Raw genomic sequence first — 23,907 nt, 5'->3', positions numbered from 1 at the left:
GGGTGAAATCCAGCCTGTCCCAATGGAAGTCAGTAGGAGTTTTTCAGTTGGCTTCAGTGACCCCCCACCCTCACACATACATACACAGTAATTTAGTCTAAACCATAAATAATATCATTAACTGATACTAACTCTCTTCACTTGTTGCAATGGCATGCTTGATTTATACATACAAGTCCATGGGCCAGAAAGCCAATAATCTCTCATTTTCTTATTTCATAGTTTATTATTGACACTATCTGGTCCCTCTTCGCCTGTGTGCCACATTGGTTTAGTGTCTTACCCTTTTCTGAGGTGCTAGAGACCAGGGTTCAAATCCTCCATCATTTCACAACTGAAAATGTGGTTTCTTAAGCCTAGCTCATGTGTCCATGTTGAGGAAAATTTTTTTTTTAAAAAGTAGAAAGTGGTGGCAGCCCAGGCCTGGACTACCACGTTATGAGTTAAGACTGATGATAGTTGGCAAAGCTTTCTCAGGAAACTCACATTGTTCATGCCAGGCTTAGTAGAGCTGTGCAGATATCAGAATTGTTTTTGGTTTGCTGGCCATTTTGACAAATAAAAAAAATTGTTTTGGGTCAAACCGAAAACCAAAACTTTTGAAATTTCAGCAAATAATAAAACAAAGTTTCAGGTTGAAAAGAATATTTCATTTTGATATTGAGCCTATTTTTACATTTTTAATTTTAATATAGTAAAATAAAAGGAAATTATTAAACAAAAGGTCATTCTGAACTGAAAAAAAAAAATCTGAAACATTTCTTTAACAAAAAAAGTCAAAACAAAACATTTTGCTTATTTTTCAGCAATTCTTTTGGCAGAAACAATTCCGCTAAATTGACATAAATTCCCAAAACATTTTGGTGTCACCAAATCTTTAAATCCCCGTCTTCCCCCCCCCCAAAAAGGGCGGAAAAAACAAACAAACACACAACCCTATTTATTAGTATCTCATTTTCATGACTACTCCATTCACTCAGGAGATGAGACCACACCGTGAACTATAGCACTGAAATTGCTGTCACATATAATTGTATCATTCTTCTTATTATTAGACGTTTGAAAGTAAATTTTTGCCCCAACACTTTGAGCTCATCTGTTTTGTAACTGTTGTATTAACAGAGAAAAAAAACATTTCTAATCTTCCTGGTAAAAAGTGCATCGCTTTTTTTATGCGCTTTACTTCTGCATCAGCATTGGCAGTAATGTCAGCAGAGCTCGAGGAACAGTGTGAGTGAAATGTCATTTGTAGCCAGAAGAAAGTGCAGAGGGGAAAAAAATGTTTCTTGTTGAGATGGCTTATAATGACTCTAGTGATTGTATTTTAAAATGTCTCCCTGGTGGATAGTTTAAATATAAACATTAGAGATGGCTTGAAAATGATGAAAAGTTCAAAATTTTGTTGCAAAATGGGGAAAGCAACATTTTCTGTAGATTATTATTTTTTAAACCATTCTAATAAATAGAACCCAGTGAGTATTTCACACCCAACAATAATTGTAAAGCAGATTTGGCAGTGTCAGGACATCCAGGACATAAATCTTTTGGTGCACATCTCCTAGGGATCGCATGGGGGTGACTGTGAAGCCTTAAATGGAGTTTAAAGCAGCTTATCCCAGAAAAATGGTGTGGGAAGAGCAGTTTTACCCTCTGCCGACTGCCCCTGTAGCCACAGGCACCGCCTGCCCCCACAATAGTGAATCATATTGTATGTGTTTGTGTCTAAAATACTGTTGGCCCTTTTTTAACCTGTCCAGGCTAGTCGGACTTTGGGGATGTTTCAGTTGGAATTAGAAATTGGTGGAGGCTTGTAAATAAACAAGATGACATCAAAGGCCGTGCCAAGAATGTACAAAGAAGAAAGACTAAAAGGAGTGGTTTCATAGCTTACTGCCCCAACACCAGACCCATAAGCTGTCTCTCTAGCTTTCACCAGCCGCACTGTGTTTTGACATTCACATTTGGCTTTTTAATCTCACCCATTACAAGGTTTCACCCAGCTCATAACAATATATTGCAGGGGTGACCAACCTGAGCCTGAGAAGGAACCAGAATTTACCAATGTACATTGGCAAAGAGCCACAGTAATATATCAGCTACCCACCATCAGCTCACCCACCCCGCTCCCAGCGCCCCTGCCCACCAGCAGCCCTGCTGATCAGTGCCTCCCCCTCCCTCCCCACACCTCCCTATCATCTGTTTTGTGGTGTGCAGGAGGCTCGCAGGGGGAGTGGGAGGAGCGAGGGCACGGAGGGCTCAGGGTAGGGGGCGGGAAGGGGTGGAGTGGGGGCAGGGCCTGAGGCAGAGCCAGGGTTGAGCAGTGAGCACCCCCCGGCATATTGGAAAGTTGGTGCCTGTAGCTCCAGCCCCGGAGTCGGTGCCTATACAAGGAGCCGCATATTAAGAGCCACAGGTGGCTCCGGAGCCACAGGTTGGCCACTCCTGATATATTGGGTGAACAAATCTGTATGTATCACTGAGGTTCCTACACATTAATGGAAAATATTATACAAGCCATTTTTCACAACAAAACTCATTCATCCATTAGGTCTTTAGTGGGGCAGGCATTGATCTATGACTAAAAGGGGCATCAGTGTCCCTTAGCCATTTTTCTAAATGCTCTGTAATGAGAAATTGAAAATATGACTGCTAGGGGTGTCTTTGACATATGCTGTATGCCAGGCTAGTCCCAGTATGAGGCTCCATTGGCACTAATGGAGTGCAAATTCCTTTGTTATATCATGACCTTTTAAAAAACTGCTACTGTAGATGTTTCAGTTGCCATTAAGATTCACAAGACGTCATGTAGCTGCTCATCCCAGAAACCAGCAGGAAAAATGTATATATTAGAGTCCAAATGTTAAGGACTGAAATTGAATGGGAAAATCCCATTAATTTCTTCCAGTCTATGTAATGAAATATTTCAAGGAGCATAAGCTTCAGATGCACAAACCACCTCATGTTATCTAAATATGTGTAGCCTACCTCAGTTCTTTAGAATCAGGTTTTTTTATTGCAGGATAAGGGGACTTGCACTTGGATATGAATGAAGAAATGGTGACATCCTGTGAAGATTGAAGATTCAGTTGCTCAGAGATGCCTTATAGTGTAGGGATTTCGTTTGGAACTGTTCTTCTTTATAACACTCAACTGTATTGTGCTTAGTTCACAGGTTTGGTAGCTGACATCTCTAGTTTGCACTCATCATTATTTTGTTACTTCCTATTGCTGAGAACTGTAAATATGGGGCTAATTCTGGATGAAAATATTTGTTCCTTTTAATTACAGGGTATGTTAAAAGGGGGGAGGAAAGGGTTGGTTGCTTTCCTCCCCAACGAAGGCAAGAAACGGGATAGCTCAAAGGATAGCCTAGGGAGCTTGTGGAATCTCCATCTCTGGAGATATTTAAGAGTAGGTTAGATAAATGTCTATCAGGGATGGTCTAGACAGAATTTGGTCCTGCCATGCGGGCAGGGGACTGGACTCGATGACCTCTCGAGGTCCCTTCCAGTCCTAGAATCTATGAATCTATGAAAGGACTGGCGATGGGCGGCAGAAACCTTCACTGCTGTTTCCTGAGTCTGATTCAGGTTGGTAGTGAGAGCAGCCATAGTTACTGTCCAGTAACCTGTGTGAAATGGCTGAAGCATATTAGTGCATTTATTAATGGATAATCTCCACATCACCATAATCATAAGAGGTACCTTTGTTAATTTCAGAAGAGAGACCACGGACTGACTGGGTGTTTAGGGTAGGGATTATGAAGTACCTTTTTTCGTGCCTAGAAATGGTCATTTCAGAACAAAGGCAAATTCTCAGCTGATGCAAATCAGCTTAACCCTAGAGAAGTCACTAGCAGTATGTGATTTACACCAGCTGAGGATCTGGTCCACAGCCGTTTGGGGCGAGATGGAGAAGTTTTAATGGCCTGTATCCAGGCTGGACCTCTTCAAAGGATTTTGTAGAGAAAATTAAGGTCAGACTTTCAAAGTTAAGTACACCTCTACCTTGATAGAACGCTGTCCTCGGGAGCCAAAAATTTCTTACTGTGTTATAGGTGAAACTGCGTTATATCGAACTTGCTTTGATCCACCGGAGCGCTGCTTTACCGCGTTATATCCGAATTCGTGTTATATCGGGTCGCCTTATATTGAGGTAGAGGTGTATATGCAATTGCACACATACATTGTCACACCCCCAATTTATGTATCTGCATAGTATACAGAGATGAAGTATTCATGCATACATATTGGGGAATAGGCACCTACCTGACCAGGTGTGCTCACAAATACCTTATTTGCACATCAAGTATTTGGCAGAACACAAAGTATTGCACACCACCATGAGTATCTAACTTTAAAAATCTGGAATTTTCTCTATAGTGCTGTCCATCTGGCACCATGGCCCTAACTGGACTTAGAAAGAGACTCCAATAATCACCCCACGAAAGGTTAAAATGTAAGTGTATGTCTATTTTTGTTTGTTTGCTTGGTTGTTAATTGTCTTGCATAAAATTGCTTGTGAATTCAAGGCTCATGCTATCATTGATTTGTTTTTCCCTTTCAACGTGTTTTGTGGAAAAAAATAGATAGGGAGCATTGCATTAATGTTTCATGTGAATCAATAAAAAAGGTAAAATCTGGAGTTCTGCAGTAATACCAGCGGCTCACCTCCTTATAACGTTATCACTGCAACATCCTTAGCACAGGCCATAGACACCGTGACATGAGAGGGCAGGATTGTATTAGAGAGGAACAAGATTAGGGTTCCACCATATAGCCAGTGACTAACTGAAGGATGCAATGGAGACGGGCCTCATGGGCTATAACTATTTCAAATGATATGGTACAGCAAACAATACGACAATCAAGAGAGAGCTATATAAACAATACTATGTTTATTAGGGTCCTGATCCAAAGTCCACTGAGGTCAATGAGAATCTTTCATTGAGTGAGTGGGTTTGGGTGCACTTCCAGTGCTCCAATTCAGCATGGTAATTGCTTGATTTCAGTGGGACTAACTCACACGCTTGCAGTTAGGCATATGCTTAAGTACCTTGATGAATTTGGTCCTAGCTAGATAAGGAAAAAGAAGGATGAGATACAGTGGGGTGTAGAATAGATACATAGAGGGAATTTACAGATGGACTTTCATTTCATGTAGTCCTTTCTCAAGCTAAACTCCCAGGGAGACAAATGATTCCTGTTGAAGTCAATAGGACCTTTGAATGGGTAATGTCTTACCCTAGTGCCCTTATACAACCTTCATCGCTGGAGTATCTACATTCCTGTCTCAGGACTGCAGGACGTGGCTCCAAATGTTTCATTCACTGTAGATCTTATTCTTCACATTCCGAGATAATTAACATTTGCACTACAGCAGAATCAGAATCAAGCTACCTTCCAGTTCTTCTATCTCACCAGATAGAACAGTGCACAACCTGCACTTGAAAACACATTCAAGACTAGTAATGAATTTTTTCCCCATTTCTCCCAACTAGTTCACTAATTCAAGATCTGTATCCTGTTTAAGGGTATGAGAGAAATACTGATGGTTTTAGGGATGATCAAAACTCACTTAAAAACAAACTTGAAAGATGATTCTTTAAATCCAACCAAATATACTTTCATTTTTGTTCTTCTTGATTATGGCATCTTTCTTAGCACACACTGTTTGCCTGACAGAAGATGCAATTTTAGAATTTACAACCTACCCTTTAAGCATACCCTTTAAACATTTGCAATGGCTTTCTGCTTCAAGCAGCATGTTTTGCATGATAACCCTTTCAGCAATCCATGTTAACACCAGACGTTTCCTGGAAGTTAAGAATGGTAAGTAAGTAAAACATATATGTGATATATAGAGCGCGGGGAAGAGGGAATTCTCCTTGAAACTGAGAGAAAAAGGAAGTGCTCAGTGAGGAAATAGTGCTAAGATGCAAGAAAATACAACATGATAGTGAAGGAAATGGAGGTGAGATACCAAAAAAAAAAAAAAAAAAAAAAGGAGTGAAAGAGAGATTAGACACAGAAAGAAAGAGAAAATATAAAGAAGGGATTCCAGATACAAAACAAAGATTAAAAAGAAAGACTACTGCTTCAGTATAAAAAGATCACATGAATCAGACAATTCCCAGTGGGAAAGCAAGGGGCCCGCAACACTTATACACATCAAGCTAACACCTAGACATGGAGGGAAGGGAAAGAAATGGTTATAAAACACTGTAGCCTTAAAACTCGTTTCCTTTGTTACTAGTGAAAGGAAATTGCATCTGTAAAGGGAATATTTATTATCAAACAAGTGCATTATTTTAAGAAAGCAGCCTTAAACTTGTATAAAATTACCTGATTCTTCCGTTACCTGCTAAAGAGAGGGGGCTAATTGTATTTCTTTAGGTGTCTGGGGATAGATTAGGAAGGATGTCATGGTGACTTATATAAGAAAAGGAGAGAATTCTTAGTCCATCCATCTATCCGGTTTAACAAAACAATAGTCAAGAAATCCGTATTTCAAACCGCATTGTCAAGTCATTTTAAAATAGTTTCTACCTGTTTTATTGATTGTTGTATATACTTGGAAGTAAAATTTCTTTCTTTTTCTTCTGACCACTGCATGTAGCTGCCAGCCTAGGATCTTTTCTCAGCCAGCTCTGCTGCTGAAGAGAACTAAGTTGTTCCTCAAGGCTGAATCTGCAGAGATGGCAATATGGCCACTGTAACTTCTCTCAAGCTGTGGTGTCGTTTAGTCAAATTCAGTTCTTATATACCCCTGTGTCTGTCTGCTATCGCTTCACTCAAATGAGTGCAGTTGTGTAAATAAGAACCGAGTTTGTCCATATGGTCATTGGGGCATATGGGGATGATGTGGAGAGAGGCAGGGCTTCTTTGCATCCAAGCAGGCTGCCTTGGGTTCATCCCTGACTGGGAGAGATCCTGTCAGACAGCTCTGAAATGGAGCTGTCAGGTAGTGGAGGCCAGGCCAGTAGGTTAAAGGTCCCCGTCATGGTGTGGTGTGAAGGGGAGGGGAGAGAGAGAGACCCCCCCCATCATCCTCCAAATTGAAGCCCTTTTCTTGGCTTCTCTGCGCCCACTGGCAGGTGAACAGAGTTTGCTTCCATATAGGGATAAGAGGGATTGGAAACTAGGGAGGGCATTTCAGGGACCAGAGAACTCCTTTCATCCAACCACTCTCCTTGCTACTGCCCGTCCTTCACACTGCATCCATCCTGCAGCTGCAAGCCCCCAAGCACAGTGGCAACACCTTACCCATGCTCCTTGCTGTACAAGATATACCAGTAGGTGAAAGTAGAGGCTAGGAGATCCCCATTGTCCCCATTCCACAGTGGTACTGGAGCAGGCCAGGTAGATTGTGTGGAGCAGACTGCGCTATCCAGAAGGGTTTTGGTTTGCATGGACATGATGGTGGCTTTACATGATTCCATGGTGAGACCTGATCATTTCATCTGAATTATGCTTTGAGGCGTTGGGCTTGATTGAAACGTGGGGCAAAACTCCTGCATGTTGAAGTCAGGGCAGATGCTGGAGGACACTTATGAACCGAAGCTACTTGAAGCTGAAGTAAAAGTTCAGCTGAAGTACAGCAAATCAAAACAGACAAGTTTTGCAGTTTTCATGAATTCATTATTAATATTTTAAGTAAATCGTTCATCCATGCAGCTCAAAACATCTTAGATCAGCTGCTCTGTTGCCTTGCCCCTTGTGATGTCATTTACACCACTGCAAAGTGAGTTGAACTCATTACCCTAACAACACTTGGACACTGATGATATCACAGAATCATAGAATATCAGGGTTGGAAGAGTCTTCAGGAATTCACCTAGTCCAACCCCCTGCTCAAAGCAGGACCAATCCCCAACTAAATCATCCCAGCCAGGGCTTTGTCAAGCCCTTAAAAACCTCTAAGGAAGGCGATTCCACCACCTCCCTAATCATCAAAGAATTATTTACAATAGACATTCTCTCTCCCCTGTGCTGATTGGTTGTTTGCTTCAACTCCGTCCCACCCTCACTCTGTGTCTTCACTGAAACCCCACTCATACGCACTTCTTCCTTCCTTCCCTCTATCTTCTTACTTCTCAGTTCCCCTCACCCTTTCCCTTCCATTTAGCTTATCCCCACCTAATTCAACCCACACTCTAATAAACATGCAACTATAATATTTGCTGTCAATACATTGTTCATGCTACGTGTATCTTAACCCTCTTCCCCATGGCTGTCTTGTCTAGTTACACTGTAAACTCCTCAGGGCAGGAACTGTCATGTGCTCTGTGTTTGTACAGTGCCTAATACAATGGAGGCTGGTTCTTAGTTGGTTACTAGTCAGTACTAAAATAAACACGATTAATAATAAAATAATAATTTTACACCCACTTTGCACTAGTATAAGTGACTAAACAAAGTGCCTGACACTTGAACATCATGCGTACGCAACCCTAAACATGCTGCCAGCCAATTCTGGCTTCACTCGGCGCTCTACTGTGAGACTAGAAGAGACTTGTAGTCTCTGTCACACATTCTCCAGAGAAAAGAATGAGAAACTATTAAGCAGAAATTCCACCTGATTGTATCTGGAGTTAGAACAATGAAAATGAGTGGAAAGGTATAACTTAAAAGAAAGCATTATGCTACACTGGTATTGTCTACAGGGCTTCCATTGAGCCTCCTAATTAAGAACCTGTTGTAACACATCTTGTGAATAAGCTTCCGACAGGTTTTTCTTTAGAGCTGCTGCTTTGTGGTAAAGTACATTCTAGAGTGGAGTTGACAGCTCATAGTGTAACAGGCATTCAGCTTGTCTTGCAATTACTTTTACAAAATGAAGTCACATCATCACGCATATATATTAGGCAACGTTTTTTAAAAAAAAACGTACAGCTTTTTTCTTGGACCGCCTTTTAGATGTGCTTTGATCAGTCAACTGAAATCCTAGCGCTGCAGTGAACCTGGGAAAATTTGCCTTTATTCAAAAGCCTGTGTTGTTCTGTAGTAATGGTGCAACAATGGAGTGAGACTATTAATCCTAAGTGGCCTGGGAGCAACCTTCCTCAGAGATCAGAGGGGTAGCCGTGTTAGTCTGAATCTGTAAAAAGCAACAGAGGTGCCACAGGACCCTCTGTTGCTTCCTCAGAGACTGACTCTTCCACCCTAAGATACGGCCACAGTTGTGTTTGGGAGAGGTAAACCCCATTGACATAATAGAAAGGGTGCTGTTGGCAGGTGGCTTTCCGTTAGGGCCCTATACCTTAGGAACTTACTTCCCCTCTCCTCTCTCCTTGGTCTGCATGCTTCAAGTCATCTCTCTTCTTCCTGGCATGATGAGCTGTCAGGAGACTCTGGTGCTGCTTTTGTTAGTAGGGTTGACCACGTTTGTGTTTCTTTCCCTTGTTTCAGGGATAGTGAGATCTGTGGGTAAACACTGGAGTGTGTTGGCCATGATTGTCATTTGGAGTCAATCGGGCCTGGCAGTGTGCAGGGGGGTATTCTGTAGGCATCTTTAGACCACATTCACCACCGTAGTATCTAAGCACTTGCCACTAGACTCCCAGAGTTTGGGATGGATACTCTTTTATGTAGTAGATATTTGGAGCTGAATAAATAAATAGAGCAAATTGTGATGTCTGCAGCTATCATATTAGAATACATAAACTTACAGGGCTGCCATGGCATGGACAATTTTATTCCTCAGTTGAGATGTTTTCATCAATAGTGCCAAAACCAGAACACAGCTTTCGCCTTCACGTCATAAAATGACTGTTGGCCTTCAGCTTAAAAGATGATCTCGCCTAGCAATCAGCACATTTGTAAACAATCAGCAAAGCTTGTGTCAAGTTAGTAATTTGGGGCAAGTTTGCTTTAAAAAATATGTGAGTTGCCTAAGTTGGCGTGTGTACTGATTCCTTTGAAATGTGAATCACTTATGCAAAGCGCTGTAGCTTGGAGACTCAATTCTGATTTTCTCGAAACCTTTGGTTCCAGAGAGCGTATTCAAGGTTATTCTCCTCATTTACAAGTCTTTTAAAGATCAAAGAATTATTTCTATCCTTGAGGTTTGTCACCTTCAAGCCTCCCATTCCCCATTAAAGAATTGTAGTTACAGTCCGATTTGATATCATAGTGTTCTAATAAGAGGAAGGTATAGTGTTGGAAGAGACAGAAAAATAAACATTGTTTAACTCACAAGAAAAGGAAATATGCAAATCATGATAAGCAGTTATACTTTTCGGCTACCATGTAGTAAAGATGTAACAGTGTTTTAAATAAGGAAGGCTTTCAAAAGATCCTTGTTCGAATTCTAAAGGGAGGGTTCAAGGAATGTCCGTGGCTCTGATGAAGCTACTCCTTTCTCTGGCGGCTGCTAAATCACCCGTCAAAGAGACGACTTGTTGTGACTCCTAGACAACCATTTATTTTATTTTATTTTAATTTAATTAAGTCTTTGAAATATACCAGATTGCACCAGGTATTTTAAAAAACAAAACAAACGAACAAACAAAAGAGTCCTTGGAAAATATCACATGACAATGGTACAGAAGCACAGACTGAGTTGTTTGCATGTAATACTGAACAAAGAACATTATTAGAATAGCTAAATGGTTTTATCCCTAAAGTTGCTTTATTTCTTCTTGATTCACCATAGAATGTTCTGCCAAATATCTTCCCCAGTCCAATTCCTGACTGTTTTCCTGTTACCGGTATAAAAATACAGTAAACTTCACTTTACAGTAAGCATTTTTGATTACATAGGAAAACAAATAATACCCTCTGTTTCTCACCCCTCCTATTTGCAAGTACACCACCCCCTCGAATACTAAATTTATCACAGGCTAGGGCAGAAAATGTTGGGAATCGTTGAGGGTCAAATTCTTCCTTGAATGACTTCTCCCATTGACATCAATGGAAGTTCCATGTGTGTAACTGAGGGCCCTTTGTTTGGAAAGGAGAAGAGTAGGAGGGACTATGATAGCTCTGTATCAGCTGAAGAATGCTATAGTGAAAGCCAGTCAAGGCACTCCTATTACCCTGTCCCATAATGCAGTAGCAAGAGAAAACTAGGCGTTAATAGTCATATTTATAAGGGATAGAAATGAGAAAAAGAGAAGCCCTTTTAAATAGTGTAGAATCAAGCTGAAGAATTCAGTGATGCAAGACATTATTGGAAAAAATGATTTAGCAATATTCACAAAAGGGAGAGCCGTTTATACAAATAAAAGAGCAGACAGAATTACACTAGGTAGGTGAACAAGTGATGAGGCATATAAAGTCTTATGCTCCAGGATATAGAACTAATCTGCAGTAGCTGTTAGGAAGGATCTGTCCTCCTCCCAGAAAAGCATGGCAAATTTGACTTCAATTAAATTACTCACATGAGTAAAATTAAGCATGTGCATAAGTGTTTGCAGAATTCTGAATGGAAATGGCATTGTTTTCCCACAATCCTCTGGACAGGGTGTCAGAGTTCATCAGATCCAGGATGGCAGTTCTGATTTAAAAGAAATTAAAGCAAATATTTGGAGGCCTGATGACCTGCAAGGTTTTTCATATGTAGTACTTTAATACAAGGTCTTTCAGTACTGATCTAATGCGGGGTGAGGGGGGGGGAAAGTTCAACACCTAAGTGATTTAGGCACTCAAGACTCAGATCCTCAAAATTATCTAGCCACCTAACTCCCATTAAATTCACTGATCTGGGCCTTATGTGCCTATATAATTTAGGAGCTTTTGAAATTCCCATCCTATGACAGCGGTGGCCCTTGCTGATGTTATATTTCAGAATTAGGATTAGACCTTAAAAGCTATCTCCAAATTAGCATTACTTTATACATGATAAATATTAATGTTCTAGGCTACCTGTGATATAGTCAGCATATCAGGATAGGATTAAAAATAAGCAATTTCCCACCTTTGATCCAACTCAAACCTTTGTAGTTTCTTGCTTGTTTTAAAATTGTCATGGTCCTGTCGAGGTTAAATAGTAGGTAGAAGTGAAATTGCATTTTAAGTCTGTAACAAATATGAAACAGTTTTACATAAACACTATTCTTCATGCAATTATTAAAATATTGCATCTCTTTAAATACAGCAGACAATTTAAAGAGAGCGAACTCCTGCTGACTGCATTCTCTTAGCTGGGGCATTCTCATTTGAAATTCACATGGCTCCGGCTAAAGTTTCTGCTGGGAGGAAAAGGAAAACAAACAAACCCACAAACAAGCTTTTTGAATAAAGTTTTTCAAAAGGTGAACGATGTACCAGCTTATCGGTGTTCTTCGTTTTTCTTAGTTTGCTTTATTTTTATACCCCATTCCTCTCAAATTCTTGGGTCTTCTCTTTCATATTTATTTTTTTCTCTATATATATCCTGGAAAAAAAGAGGGTTTTTTATATATGTATTTATTTATACATACCCATTTTTGCAAATAGTATAATCAGTAGAAGGGAAGGGGATGATTCAAGGAATTAGTAACAGAATTGTAATCTTATGCATAAAAATTGCTGGGAAACCAGCCAAGAGCATTAGTTTTTAATGGCCACTGAGAATCGCTCAGGGGAATTTGTCACTGCACCCACGCTAAGGATTCACCTTTGGAGCAGGCTAGAAGGATGAAGTACATGAAAGAAAAGGCTTGGGACGATGTAGTAGTGGTGTGGGCTTGAGGCCCTGTAGTTAGGGGCCCCAGAGAGGACTTTAAGAGAGGTCAGGAGATTTAGTCCCCTATATATACAAGGAGAAGACCAAGGCTGACCCTGGAAGTCAGAAAACTGAACTGTGAGAGGGCCTGTTTGTTTTGTGTGAATTCTTGTTTTCTCTGGATGGAGAGAATTTTTGAGTCAAATCACCTTGCCAGTCTGGAGAAAGCCATCTGTGAGGTGAAACAGAGGCCGCGGCTGCATCTCCCCACTGCAGAGGTAAGATGCCCATCACTTATCACTCCACTGAATCTGGCAAAGGCAGCAGTAGTGAGACAAAGACAGATGACCTGAAATCAAACCAACAGCACAGGGAAAAGAACAGTTTAACAGCTTTATGTTTTTGAATACAATTTGATTTTCAAGTGTTTCGTCATTATACATATACTTTAGGTGAACATATCATTAGATCCCAACTGGAGAGAGAGAGTGAGTGTGTGAAAAAAGGTGTAAGAAACCAAATGAAAACTCCTAGTAGAAGGAAAAAAAATCTATAAAGAAACAATTCTGAGGGGATATTATGGCATGTCTCAAAGATAACGACTGTATATCTTATCAGAGGTAGATTGCAATGTGCTGGATCACATTTTTATATTCAACACTTTATATGATGTATGTTTAGAGAAGACTTTAAGGGCCAACACATTTATCCATTTAGCAAAGGTTTTGCCATTTGTCATCTCAGTTTCCGCAAAATAAGCCTTTTAGCCGTAAGCAATGCAGTGCTTCTCATTATAGATAATGAGTTTTCTTCAGTCTCCCAGGCAGACATTAAAATAAGGGAGAATAATGTCTTAAAAGATTCTGTAGGTGTGAAAAATAGATCCTTTGCAAAAACAATGAATTATTAAATAGGAAGTAAATACGCAAATTGACATGATTCTTCGATGATCTCTGCAGTAGCCATTACCAGTGAGCTAGGAATGCTTCATCTTAGTCTGGGAGGTTTCTGTCTTGGCTGTAGTCTCTGCAGATACGCTTCGTTTAAGTGGCTGAATTATAGTATTTTATATTCCAGTTTTTTCTCTACTAGTGTATTCTGGCTAAGCAATGGGCTGTCTGAGGAAAAGCAACATGACCTCCCAGGTGCATTTGAAATAAGGAAACATTGCCTTGGACTCGCACAGTTCAACAAACATGATCTTGGAGGAGCTGCATACAAATAACGCAGCGCGTAGTTTTGGTTAAATATATAGGGTGAAATCCTGACTGCATGGAGCTCAATGGGAGTTTTGCCATTAATTACAGGAGGGCCAGGATTTCACTGATTTCACCAGTGTTTCACCACTACATTGCTCCTCTATTCATTTACACCTGTGAAAAGTGGACATAAAATGCTACCAGATCTGAATGGGACACTAATTTGCACAAGTGAAAATGATTCCATCAGGGACAAGGCAGTGGAGAATAAGGCTTCCATGCCCCAAGCTTTTAGGTTTTTGCTAAAATGGGTGAGATTTCACAAGAACGTCAATGCTGGCCTATTATAACATAATACTTAAGTGAAAATCAATATGAAAAAGAATTTACCCCATTATTTCTTCTATCTCTGTGTATGCATGGGCAGAAGGAAAAGGAACAGGATGCCTGAAACACTCGGTGTAGGAAGAACGAAAGCAAAAGGCCTCGGTGGGAGTTGGAGACACTTTGATCCCTACCGTTCTCTAATACTCCCTTCAAGGAGGACTCAAATGTTGCCTAACTCCAGTAAGCATGCAGGTAATATGGAATAATGGCCATGCTCAATTATCAGGTAAACTTTCCTTAGGGCGATTAATGCCTCTGGACACATCCACCAGTGGAAAATCTAGTTCTCCAGGTTGAGCCTGGGCTAGATTCTGGCTGACTCTTGTGTGTTTGTATTGAATTTGGGATGGAGCATCTCGAACACGGCCCCCTCACAGAGGCCACTGGACTTTAGCCCTTCTTCACACAATGTACAGCCAACCTGTGGAACTCATTGCCATGGGATGTTGTGAAGGCCAAAAGTATAGCTGGGTTCAAAAAAAGAATTGGACCTATCTTCCATGAATTAACCTATCAATGGCTATTAGCCAAGATGATCAGAGATGCAACCCCATGCTCTGAATTTCCCTGAGCCTCTAACTGCCAGATGCCAGGACTGAACAACAGGGGATGGATAACTCAATAATTTCTCTGTTCTGTTCATTCCCTTGAAGCATCTGACACTGGCCATTAACAGAAGACAGAATTACTGTGCTAGATGGACAATTGGTCTGACCCAGTATGGCCATTTTCTTATGTTTTTATGTGTATCCAGAATGAACGAAACCAGATTTTGTTTAGTTTTGTATTGAAAACTGTGGATCAGCTCCTTAGTTGACGTAAACTGACATATTTCTATTGAAATCAAAGGATCTGGCAATTTGCACCAGCCGAGGAGCTGGTCTGGATATAATTTGCCAAAGGTTTTGTGATAGATATTGCAATCCCATGCAGTGTCTTTGGGAACCACTGTATTACCTGTTTGAATGGTTTATGTATGATTGTGTTCTACTCCACCAGGAACTAAAAACAGTGGGGGGTGATTACACCTGGGATTGTAAACAAGTCCAGAGACATTCCACTCCCTAGGGTGACTTACATATGCTGGTTCACACTTGGTTTTCCAGAGATAAAGAAAGGTATAAAAGCCTGAGTTTAAACAGACATCCCCAATCCTTGCTGAGAGGTAGGAAAGACTTTGACCTACTAGGTCCTATAATACTCATGGGCGATTCCTGGTATGTTTAGTAAGTGTTTAAATCTGTTTATTCGTTTGTATGAGTTTTCTCTATAATGCTTTTGCTTTATGAATAAATGTGCTTGCTTAGAAAGAGCTGTTTGGATCACTGGCACATCACGCCTATCATAGCCTTTGGGGAGAAAGCAAAGCCCATGTGCTGGCCTTTAGCTGGACTGGCTTGTTGGGGATTCCACAGGAGTCTGTACAGTTTAAAACCCCTAGTCAGGAGGGAAAGATGCAGATCTCCACCCAAGAGAAGTGGTGACTGGGAGCCTGAAACCTTTAGTGGTGCCATTGAGGGACAATGGACGGAGGAACACAGGTGCAGTTACTCTGAAACTAGGACAGGTTTGACCTCAGATTCTTAAGAAAATATTTCTGAAAACTGACAGACAGAGCTATGGTACTTTTGTATTTTATAGCAGAGATGAGTAAATCAGTTTAGGCAAGATCAGTTGCTCCAAACTGGAACCAAAATAAAATCAACCTTTTTTTTTTTTTGGAGGTTTGAAAAATGTGGCAAACAAAGCTTGATCACTCAACCTTCATTCTGCATTCTACAGAAAAAGAAAAAGAAAGGGAATTCTCAAAAAGAAGAACAGGAGTACTTGTGGCACCTTAGAGACTAACAAATTTATTAGGGAATTTATTTAAAGGGAATTCTGCGACTCTAAAACCAACCAAACAATAACTCTCTGCATTTCCTGGCTTTTGTGCCAAATATCTGAAATTTAAGATTGCATCCATGCTTCTGTACATAATATGAAATCCTGTCCCACTGAAGCCAAGTTCAAAATGCCCATCGGCTTCACTAGGACCAGGATTTCACCCAGAGTGCATATAGTAAAATAAAACCACATTCAATGCTGCATTTGGAGAGTGCTCAAAATTTTGTAGGGGTGCATAATCTGAACCTGGGTCCAGATTTGAATTCCACAGCTTGTATCTCTCTTTATCATTAGCCAAATAAAAATCTTGGATCCAAACCAACTGGGTAGGTAGCTAGATTTTAAAAAAAATTCAAATATGCATTTGAATTTTGCATGTTGTTCTCATCTGTAGTCAATCCCTCCCACTGTAAACTGCCTACAATTGTCCAAGACAAGTTCTGCTCTCAGCTGTAACAGTGTAAATCAGGAGCAACTGAATTTCAAAGACATTGTACTTAGTTTAGGAGCACAAACCCTTCTGAAAACCAATGGGACTTGTGCTCCTAATGTTCTTATGAGTTTTTGAAAGCCCCACCCCATATGAATATATGGCATAATCACTAAGAGTACAAAATATATATGAAAAACTGTATCTCTCTCTCCTTTGTAAAATGCTTTGAGATTTGTGGATGGAGAACACTATATAAGAGCTAAGTAACATCATTACAGTTGTTGTTTACTATTATGTTTTCTGCTGTATCTGCTGAAATTTGGCTCCTGTAATGAGATGAACATATGGTGAAACAGATGTGTTGAGTCTATGGACACCAAGCACTTTTGGCTGCCTATCCTCGGGAATGAAAAAGTCCTCCTGAAAAGATTATTCCATTGAGCAGGAGTAATGCGCAACGTGCTTCTGCTTTCCATACTAGGTTATCAATTTACATAAACTGATGAAAGCAGAGTGTTTAAACTAGACCTGAATTTTGATGGAGCCCAACTAGTGAGTGGGAATACAAATCTTCAAGTAAGATCAGGATGATCCTAGTTTTTTTAGTCCATAATCCTGTATTCTCCCATCGACAAGGCATGGGATACAAAGAATCTCGTTTTGGGCCAACAACCAGGAATAGCTATAGCTGGAGGATATCAGAGTTGTAAAACAGCCAATTACAGCTGGCTACAGGACAAAATAGTCTAGCCATGTTAGCAAACCTGCTCCAATGTGTATTATAATGTTACAAAACAAAACAAATATCCAGAAGTGTCGTCTTATTCTCCTCTGATCTATCTTTCCTTCTTGGACTAGCGTATTTATTAAAAGCCCTAAGATCTGTAACACTTGCTAAGACTTCAAATACAAAAATTGTTATTATAAAAGGATTTACATCTAATGCAACTATAGCTACTTTTTTATTAATCTAGTCATCACTATACATTTTGGTAAAAGATTGGTTTACTAGATAGACTCAGCAATCAATTTAAAATCAGTTACTGGATTTATTATTGGCTGATGGTTAATATGTTGTTGTCTTGAAGAATGCAGTTAAATCGTATATACGTTATTTCAGCCAAGAAAATTTTTTACTGTTTCCTGTATGGATTGCATCGTGTTTGAGGGAGAAAATGTAATAAACAAAATTACATAGAAATTCAGTTAAGATTTTGAAAGCCAAAGATTTCAAACTAGGGCGCTGAAAGTTAACCACCTATGTCCATATATAGGCACTTAAATAAATGGGTTGATTATCAGGGCAATGCAGTCCCAAATGTTGGACAATGGTAGTTATGGATGTTCAGCACTTTGCAAAATAAGGCCAATTGTCTAACTGCCTAAATATGAATGTAAATCCCTACTTTTAAGCACCCCAGTTTAAAACTCATCTGCAGCTTACTGATCTTCAGCTCCATTTTCCAAGATACCATATGCAAGATGCTTTCACATTTTGGGGCTAGAAGATGCTAACATCACTAATATCACCTGGACTGGTTACAAAGAGTTCATGTGAGTTCAGAAAGCTCAATGAATTCATACTGGAAGTGCACTGTTCATTATTTGCTGCTCATTATTCACTGTCTGCTCTTCTCCTGTTAAAGTTGCAGTCACCCAATCAAAGCCAAGAAAAAACAGCATGTGACCAATGACTAGAGATTCATAAATAGCCAACATGACCAGTTCTCAATGAGTACCGAGCAGCTCAGATTCTAAAAATGAGCTTGGTGTAAGCTTGAGAGCTTCTCTCTTTTATCAATGGAAGTTAGTCCAATAAAAGATATAACCTCACCCACCTTGTGTCTCTAATATCCTGGGACCAACACAGCTATAACACTGCAAACAATATGATTAAGACAATTGCAGCTTTCTGAGAAATAGCCTCTCTTTGATTTGACTTAATTATATAATCTCTCAGAAATGTAATACATACTCTCGGATTCCAACCCAAGTCTTAAACTGCAGAAAGAATGGGGGTCAACACTCTCCCTATTAATGTATAGAGGACTTTAAAAAAAAAAAAAAAAAGCCGAAGATGTTGAAAGCTTTGTGGCTCAATCTGTAAGTGGCTCATTATTTAAAGTGGTGCAGGGCAATTCTGCATAGAATCCCTGCTCACTAATATGGGATTTTAACTTGGTATGGCTGGAGTTTACTCACTCCAGTGAGATTAAATGAAAATTACCAGAACCTCTGTCCCTTTGGCCTGACATTTACTGTAAGTGGAGGTTGACATTCTATGATAAGTTGACATAATGGGGGAAAACAAAGGGCATTTTTTGCCAGCTGCTCCAAATCCATTTTACCTTGTCAGGGTGGGGTGAAGCTGCCAGCAAAATAAGTGGGATTAATACACAGAAATAGGGGCAGCACTATGGGGGGCTTCTGTTTTATAAGTGCTTTTAATTTCCTTAAGTAAACAACAGAAAATACCCCTTTCCACCTTATCTTTTTCTCTTGCTAAAGTGTGTCATTTTAGAGCAGTAAGTCGAGTGTTCCTTATCAACAGCTTCCTTTTGCTTTCAATCTTTATTGCACTCTTTCTTTCTGACATGGGGTCCTTGATTTAGGTCCCTTGCACCTAATCTTTTTTGTTAATTATTCCTGAACTTTATATTAGAGCGCTTGGAAGCTCTGTGCAGTGCATTCATTTGAAAACTACACTGACTCATTACATGCAATTCTATAAAGACTCTCACAGGCCCCAGTTCAGCAAAGCTGTTAAGCACACATTCAAGTGCTGAGCTGAATAGGGATGGACTAGGTGAATCAAATTCAGAGCTATTTAAAGTAAATGAAACTTAGTCACTAATTTATCGTGAAATAAAAATCTAGTATTTTGATTTCTCTACCTACAACACCACCAAAGCTATGTAATCTCTTTTCCCACTTAAAAACCCACTACATTTGAGACACCATCTCAGTATCTGCTACCACAGGTTGGCTGACATCATTCTCTGAGCTAGATTAATGGATAAGGCCATGTTACGATCAGCTAGTCTGACCTCCAGTATAACACAGGCCATAGGGCTTCTCTGCCTTATGTTCTACTTAAAACAGAAATGATCTTTTAGAAAAAAAATCCAACCTTAATTGTAAAATTATCAGTGGTGGAGAATCTACCACCATAACACTTGGTAAGTTGTTCCAATTATTAATTATCCTCACTGTTACAAATTAGTGTTTTTGACAGACTATTTCCAGTCTGAATTTGTTTAGTGTCAACTTCCAGCCATTGGATCTTATTATACTTTTGTCTGCTAGACAGAAGAGCCTTCTGTGATGGGTTTGGTCAGAGATCCCTTTGGGACTGTCACCTGACATGCTGAAATCACATCTGAGCCCGTTTTCCCTGCAAGCTTGGGAATTCCCGAACCCTGCCTTGTTGAGCCAGACATGCTAGCCTGCTGCAACACAGACCTAGGGTCTGGGCCATGCCTCCAAAGCTGCAGACTTTTACTAAAAACAGCTCAGCAGGTTACCTCTCCAGACACCCAGTTCCTAATGGAATCCATACCCCAAATGAATCCGTTTTACTCTGGATAAAGCTTATACAGGGTAAACTCATAAATTGTCTGCCCTCTATAACACTGATAGAGAGGTATGCACAGCTATTTGCTCCCCCAGGAATTAATCACGTACTCTGGGTTCATTAATAAACAAACGTGAATTTATTAAGTATAAAAAGTAGGATTTAAGTGCTTTTAAGTAATGACAGAACAAAGTAAGTCACCAAGCCAAATAAAGCAAAAAACACACAAGTCTAAGCCTAATACATTAAGAAACTGATTACAGGTAATATCTCACCCTCAGAGATGTTCCAATAAGCTTCTTTCACAGACTAGATTCCTTCCTAGTCTGGGCCCAATCCTTTCCCCAGTATAGTCCTTGTTAGTTCCAGCAAACAGGTAAGCAGGGGTTTTCTCATGACTGGTCACCCCTTTATCCGGCTCCACCCCCTTTTATGGCTTTGGCACAAGGCAGGAATCTTTTGTCTCTCTGGGTCCCCACCCCTCCTAAATGGAAAAGGACCAGATTTAAGATGGATTTCAGTATCAGGTGACATGGTCACATGTCCTGTGAGACCACAGCCTCCATTCTTCCTAGGCTGACCCACATGTATACAGGAACGTTTGCAAGTAAACAGAGCCATGTACAGTTAATTGATTTTGAAGTGGCCTTAATGGCTTCCACTTAATATATTTACATCAAAAATACAAGTTTATATCTTATTCTCCTAACTCCAGACATAGAAATAATACATGCAAACAAATAGGATGAACACACTCAGTAGATTATAAGCTTTGTAATGATACCTTACAAGAGAACTTTTGTATAAAGCATATTTCAGTTACATCATATTCATATTCATAAAGCATATTTTCATATGGAGTGCAACGTCATACCCTCTATTCGCAAATATCTGTTCCTCGTGTAGGTACATATAGACTGTGATCAAGTCACTCCTTAACCTCCTCTTGGTTAAGCTAAACAGACTGAGCTCCTTGAGTCTATCACCTGATTTCCAAGCCTTGATTATTGTGGCTCTTCTCTGAAACTCTGAAACTCCTCAAATTGATCAATATCCTTTTTAATAATGGACACCAGAACCAGACACAGCATTCCAGCAGCAGTCACACCAGTACCAAACATACAGGTAAAATAACCTCCCTATTCCTACACTTCCCTTTTTATACATCCAAGGATTGTACTAGCCATGGTGGCCACAATGTCACACTGGGTGCTCATGTTCAATTGATTATCCACTGTGACCTCCAAGTCCTTTTCAGAATCACAGCCTCCCAGGCCAGAGTCCCCCATCCTGTAAGCATGGCCTACAGTCTTTGTTCCTAGATGTATGACTTTAGATTTGGCTGTATTGAATCATATATTGATAGCTTACAACCAGTGTACAAAACAATTCAGATGGCTCTGTATCCGTAACCAATCCTTTTTGTTATTTACCACCGCACATTATTTCCAAACTTCAGATAGATAATAGAGGGAACCCCTTTGATATTTTTGGAAAAGAGCATTTTAGCTAGAGGTGAGTGAATGTTTGTAGTCCCATGAATCTAACGTTTGTTGAATACTTGTTAGACCATTAAAAATACTATTTCATTTTTAAACATTAAAAACATTTTAAATCATCATTAGTTTAGAATCTATCTTTTTTGTTAGAATGAAGAGGAACTTTTTTTTAAAGCTGTCCATTTAAAAGGCTTGGGTTCCTTCACTTCAGACTGAGATGTGTTATCTAAAGGATAGATTAAGCAAAATGTCTAAAGGAAGGACTATGTCTTTATACCAAAGTTTAAAATACATCATTTTATTAGAGAAAGGCCTTCTCAAGCAATAGCCATATCAAGTTCAATGTCATTTAAAATAATCTTTTGACATAAAAATGACCAAATGAAAAAAAAAACCCTGGAAAAATAGGCTAAAGAACTTTATATAGTTTTGTAAACCACGTGGTAGAAGCACAGATTTCTTTTCATCATTGAATAAATTTGCAGAAAGCAAAACAATAGTAATAAATTCAAATACCCATTAACACAGCAGGGAGATTTGTGAGTCAATTAAGAGAGAACTAATGAAAAAATCTTGAAGCAGATTAAGTAAAGAAAAAAACAACAGACTTGTAGAGTACTATGAATTCCAGATAGAAATGTATGTATAACAGAAGAACAATATGTTATCCAGATTATTCATGGGTCCGTCAATTAGTCCTTTAATCAGGGCATAAGGTCAGCAGGACAGGAAATGCTTATTCTGTACCACCATTGAATCATTCCCATCACAACTAATCATATTTGTTGACAGGTACATGTTATGAAGCTTAGAAGTTAATTATGTGTGTAACAATCACCTCCGTGTTGCCAAGAAGGTACAGTTGGTGTATTTCAGAAGTCACCTTGGAAAACCATAAAGACCATATCCATCTGTATGAACAGGAACGTGCTGTCTGTTAATGCTTATTGCACAGACAGTCTCATAGATGACAATGACATCTGGGATAAACCATCACACTGGAATGAGTCCCACAGAGCCCACAGGCAAAAAGATATTTGTTGGCTTTTGCTACTGAGTTCATAAATACTGAGGCATGAAGCAGTAAAGGTTGAAAACTGCTGTTTGCTGCAAACTCCACACTACTACAATAGCACACTCAGCCCTTTAATTGGGATACAAGGTGCCCCCAGTTACTGTGATAGTATTGAAACCTGCAATGTAAACACAAGCACTAACAAAACCCCAGTGAGCCAAAGTACTGAAGTTCTAGTCAAACAGAAAAAAAAAATCCCTTAGCTACGGCTACGGCAATATTGATTTTATCCAATTCTCCACCAAATGGAAAGCAGCATCTGATAAAGCAATTCTAATTATCTACTGAGCTGCATTCTCTGTTCTCTCACCGCTGGATCTGTAACACATGGATCACTCTTATGAGACACAAACATAAGGCCTAGAGATGGAAGAAAGTGTTCATCCAGAATTTTGATTGTGATCATCAAAAACTCTATTTCCCTAGGACCATTACATAACACTTAGATTACCTTTACATTTTTAAGGAAATGTGGCATAACTTCAGACACAGCAAAGCACTTAAGCACATGTCTAACTTTAAGCATGTGAATAGTGCCATTGACTTCAATAGAACTGCTTATATGTTTCAGTTAAGCACATACTCAAGTATGCTTTGGTGGATGTCTTTGATAGGTGACTATTAATATAGTTGAATGATAAAACAGTATAATATCCAAGATATTCATTTTGCTGACTTATTATTTGAATGTAAATATGGGAGATGAGCATGGGAACGGTTACTGCTCCAATAGTATCTAAAAGAAATGTTAATTGACATTGGGTTTGATTGGTAGTCATGAGGGATATTTTAGGAGGTCACTGGCAAGATGGAAAGCAGAATTAAATGCAGATTATTTGGGGGAAGATTGGAGATTGAGATGTGAGCAGGTAAAATTTGTATATGTATAGAATTATATTTAATTTTCAGCCCAAGTTCTATATAACTCCAAAATGAATGGACACAACCTATGATTCCACTCCAGATTTGTGTTATTTATGAAATATAAAACAAAGTGGGGAAATTTTTGGGAGTATGGTTTGGAAAAATACAAGTGTAAAATTTTGGTCAAAAGCTTTTAACAGTGGGGCTTGTCTCCACTGCAACAAACAAACCAACCTTTTTTTTAAAACATCAAGATAGCTAACTTCAGATAACTTTTGATTTAAAATCCTAGTAGAATGATCATTTTAATGTTGCTGAGGATCATTTGTAGTAGTAATTAT

General features: G+C 39.5%; 2 long non-coding RNA genes across 5 annotated transcripts in view; one reads left to right on the top strand and one right to left on the bottom strand.

Moving 5' to 3' along the window:
- LOC128839756 (uncharacterized) overlaps positions 1–4,450 on the top strand; it is a 75,980-nt gene extending 71,530 nt beyond the window's left edge. The window contains exon 3 of the long non-coding RNA XR_008445523.1: positions 4,383–4,450. This is a non-coding gene — a long non-coding RNA (uncharacterized LOC128839756). The remainder of the gene's footprint in view (positions 1–4,382) is intronic.
- A 5,981-nt stretch (positions 4,451–10,431) lies between these two features.
- Positions 10,432–23,907, bottom strand: part of LOC128839755 (uncharacterized) — a 235,054-nt gene continuing 221,578 nt past the window's right edge. For all 4 annotated transcript variants that reach the window (XR_008445522.1, XR_008445521.1, XR_008445519.1 and 1 more), the window contains 3 exons: positions 12,858–12,997; positions 11,384–12,378; positions 10,432–10,702 (listed from right to left, as the gene is read on the bottom strand). This is a non-coding gene — a long non-coding RNA (uncharacterized LOC128839755). The remainder of the gene's footprint in view (positions 10,703–11,383; positions 12,379–12,857; positions 12,998–23,907) is intronic.

Source organism: Malaclemys terrapin, chromosome 6, assembly GCF_027887155.1.
Source record: "Malaclemys terrapin pileata isolate rMalTer1 chromosome 6, rMalTer1.hap1, whole genome shotgun sequence".
Classification (NCBI taxonomy): domain Eukaryota; kingdom Metazoa; phylum Chordata; order Testudines; family Emydidae; genus Malaclemys; species Malaclemys terrapin.
Note: the sequence above shows the minus strand (reverse complement) of the source record. Positions and strands in the feature narration are given on the sequence as shown.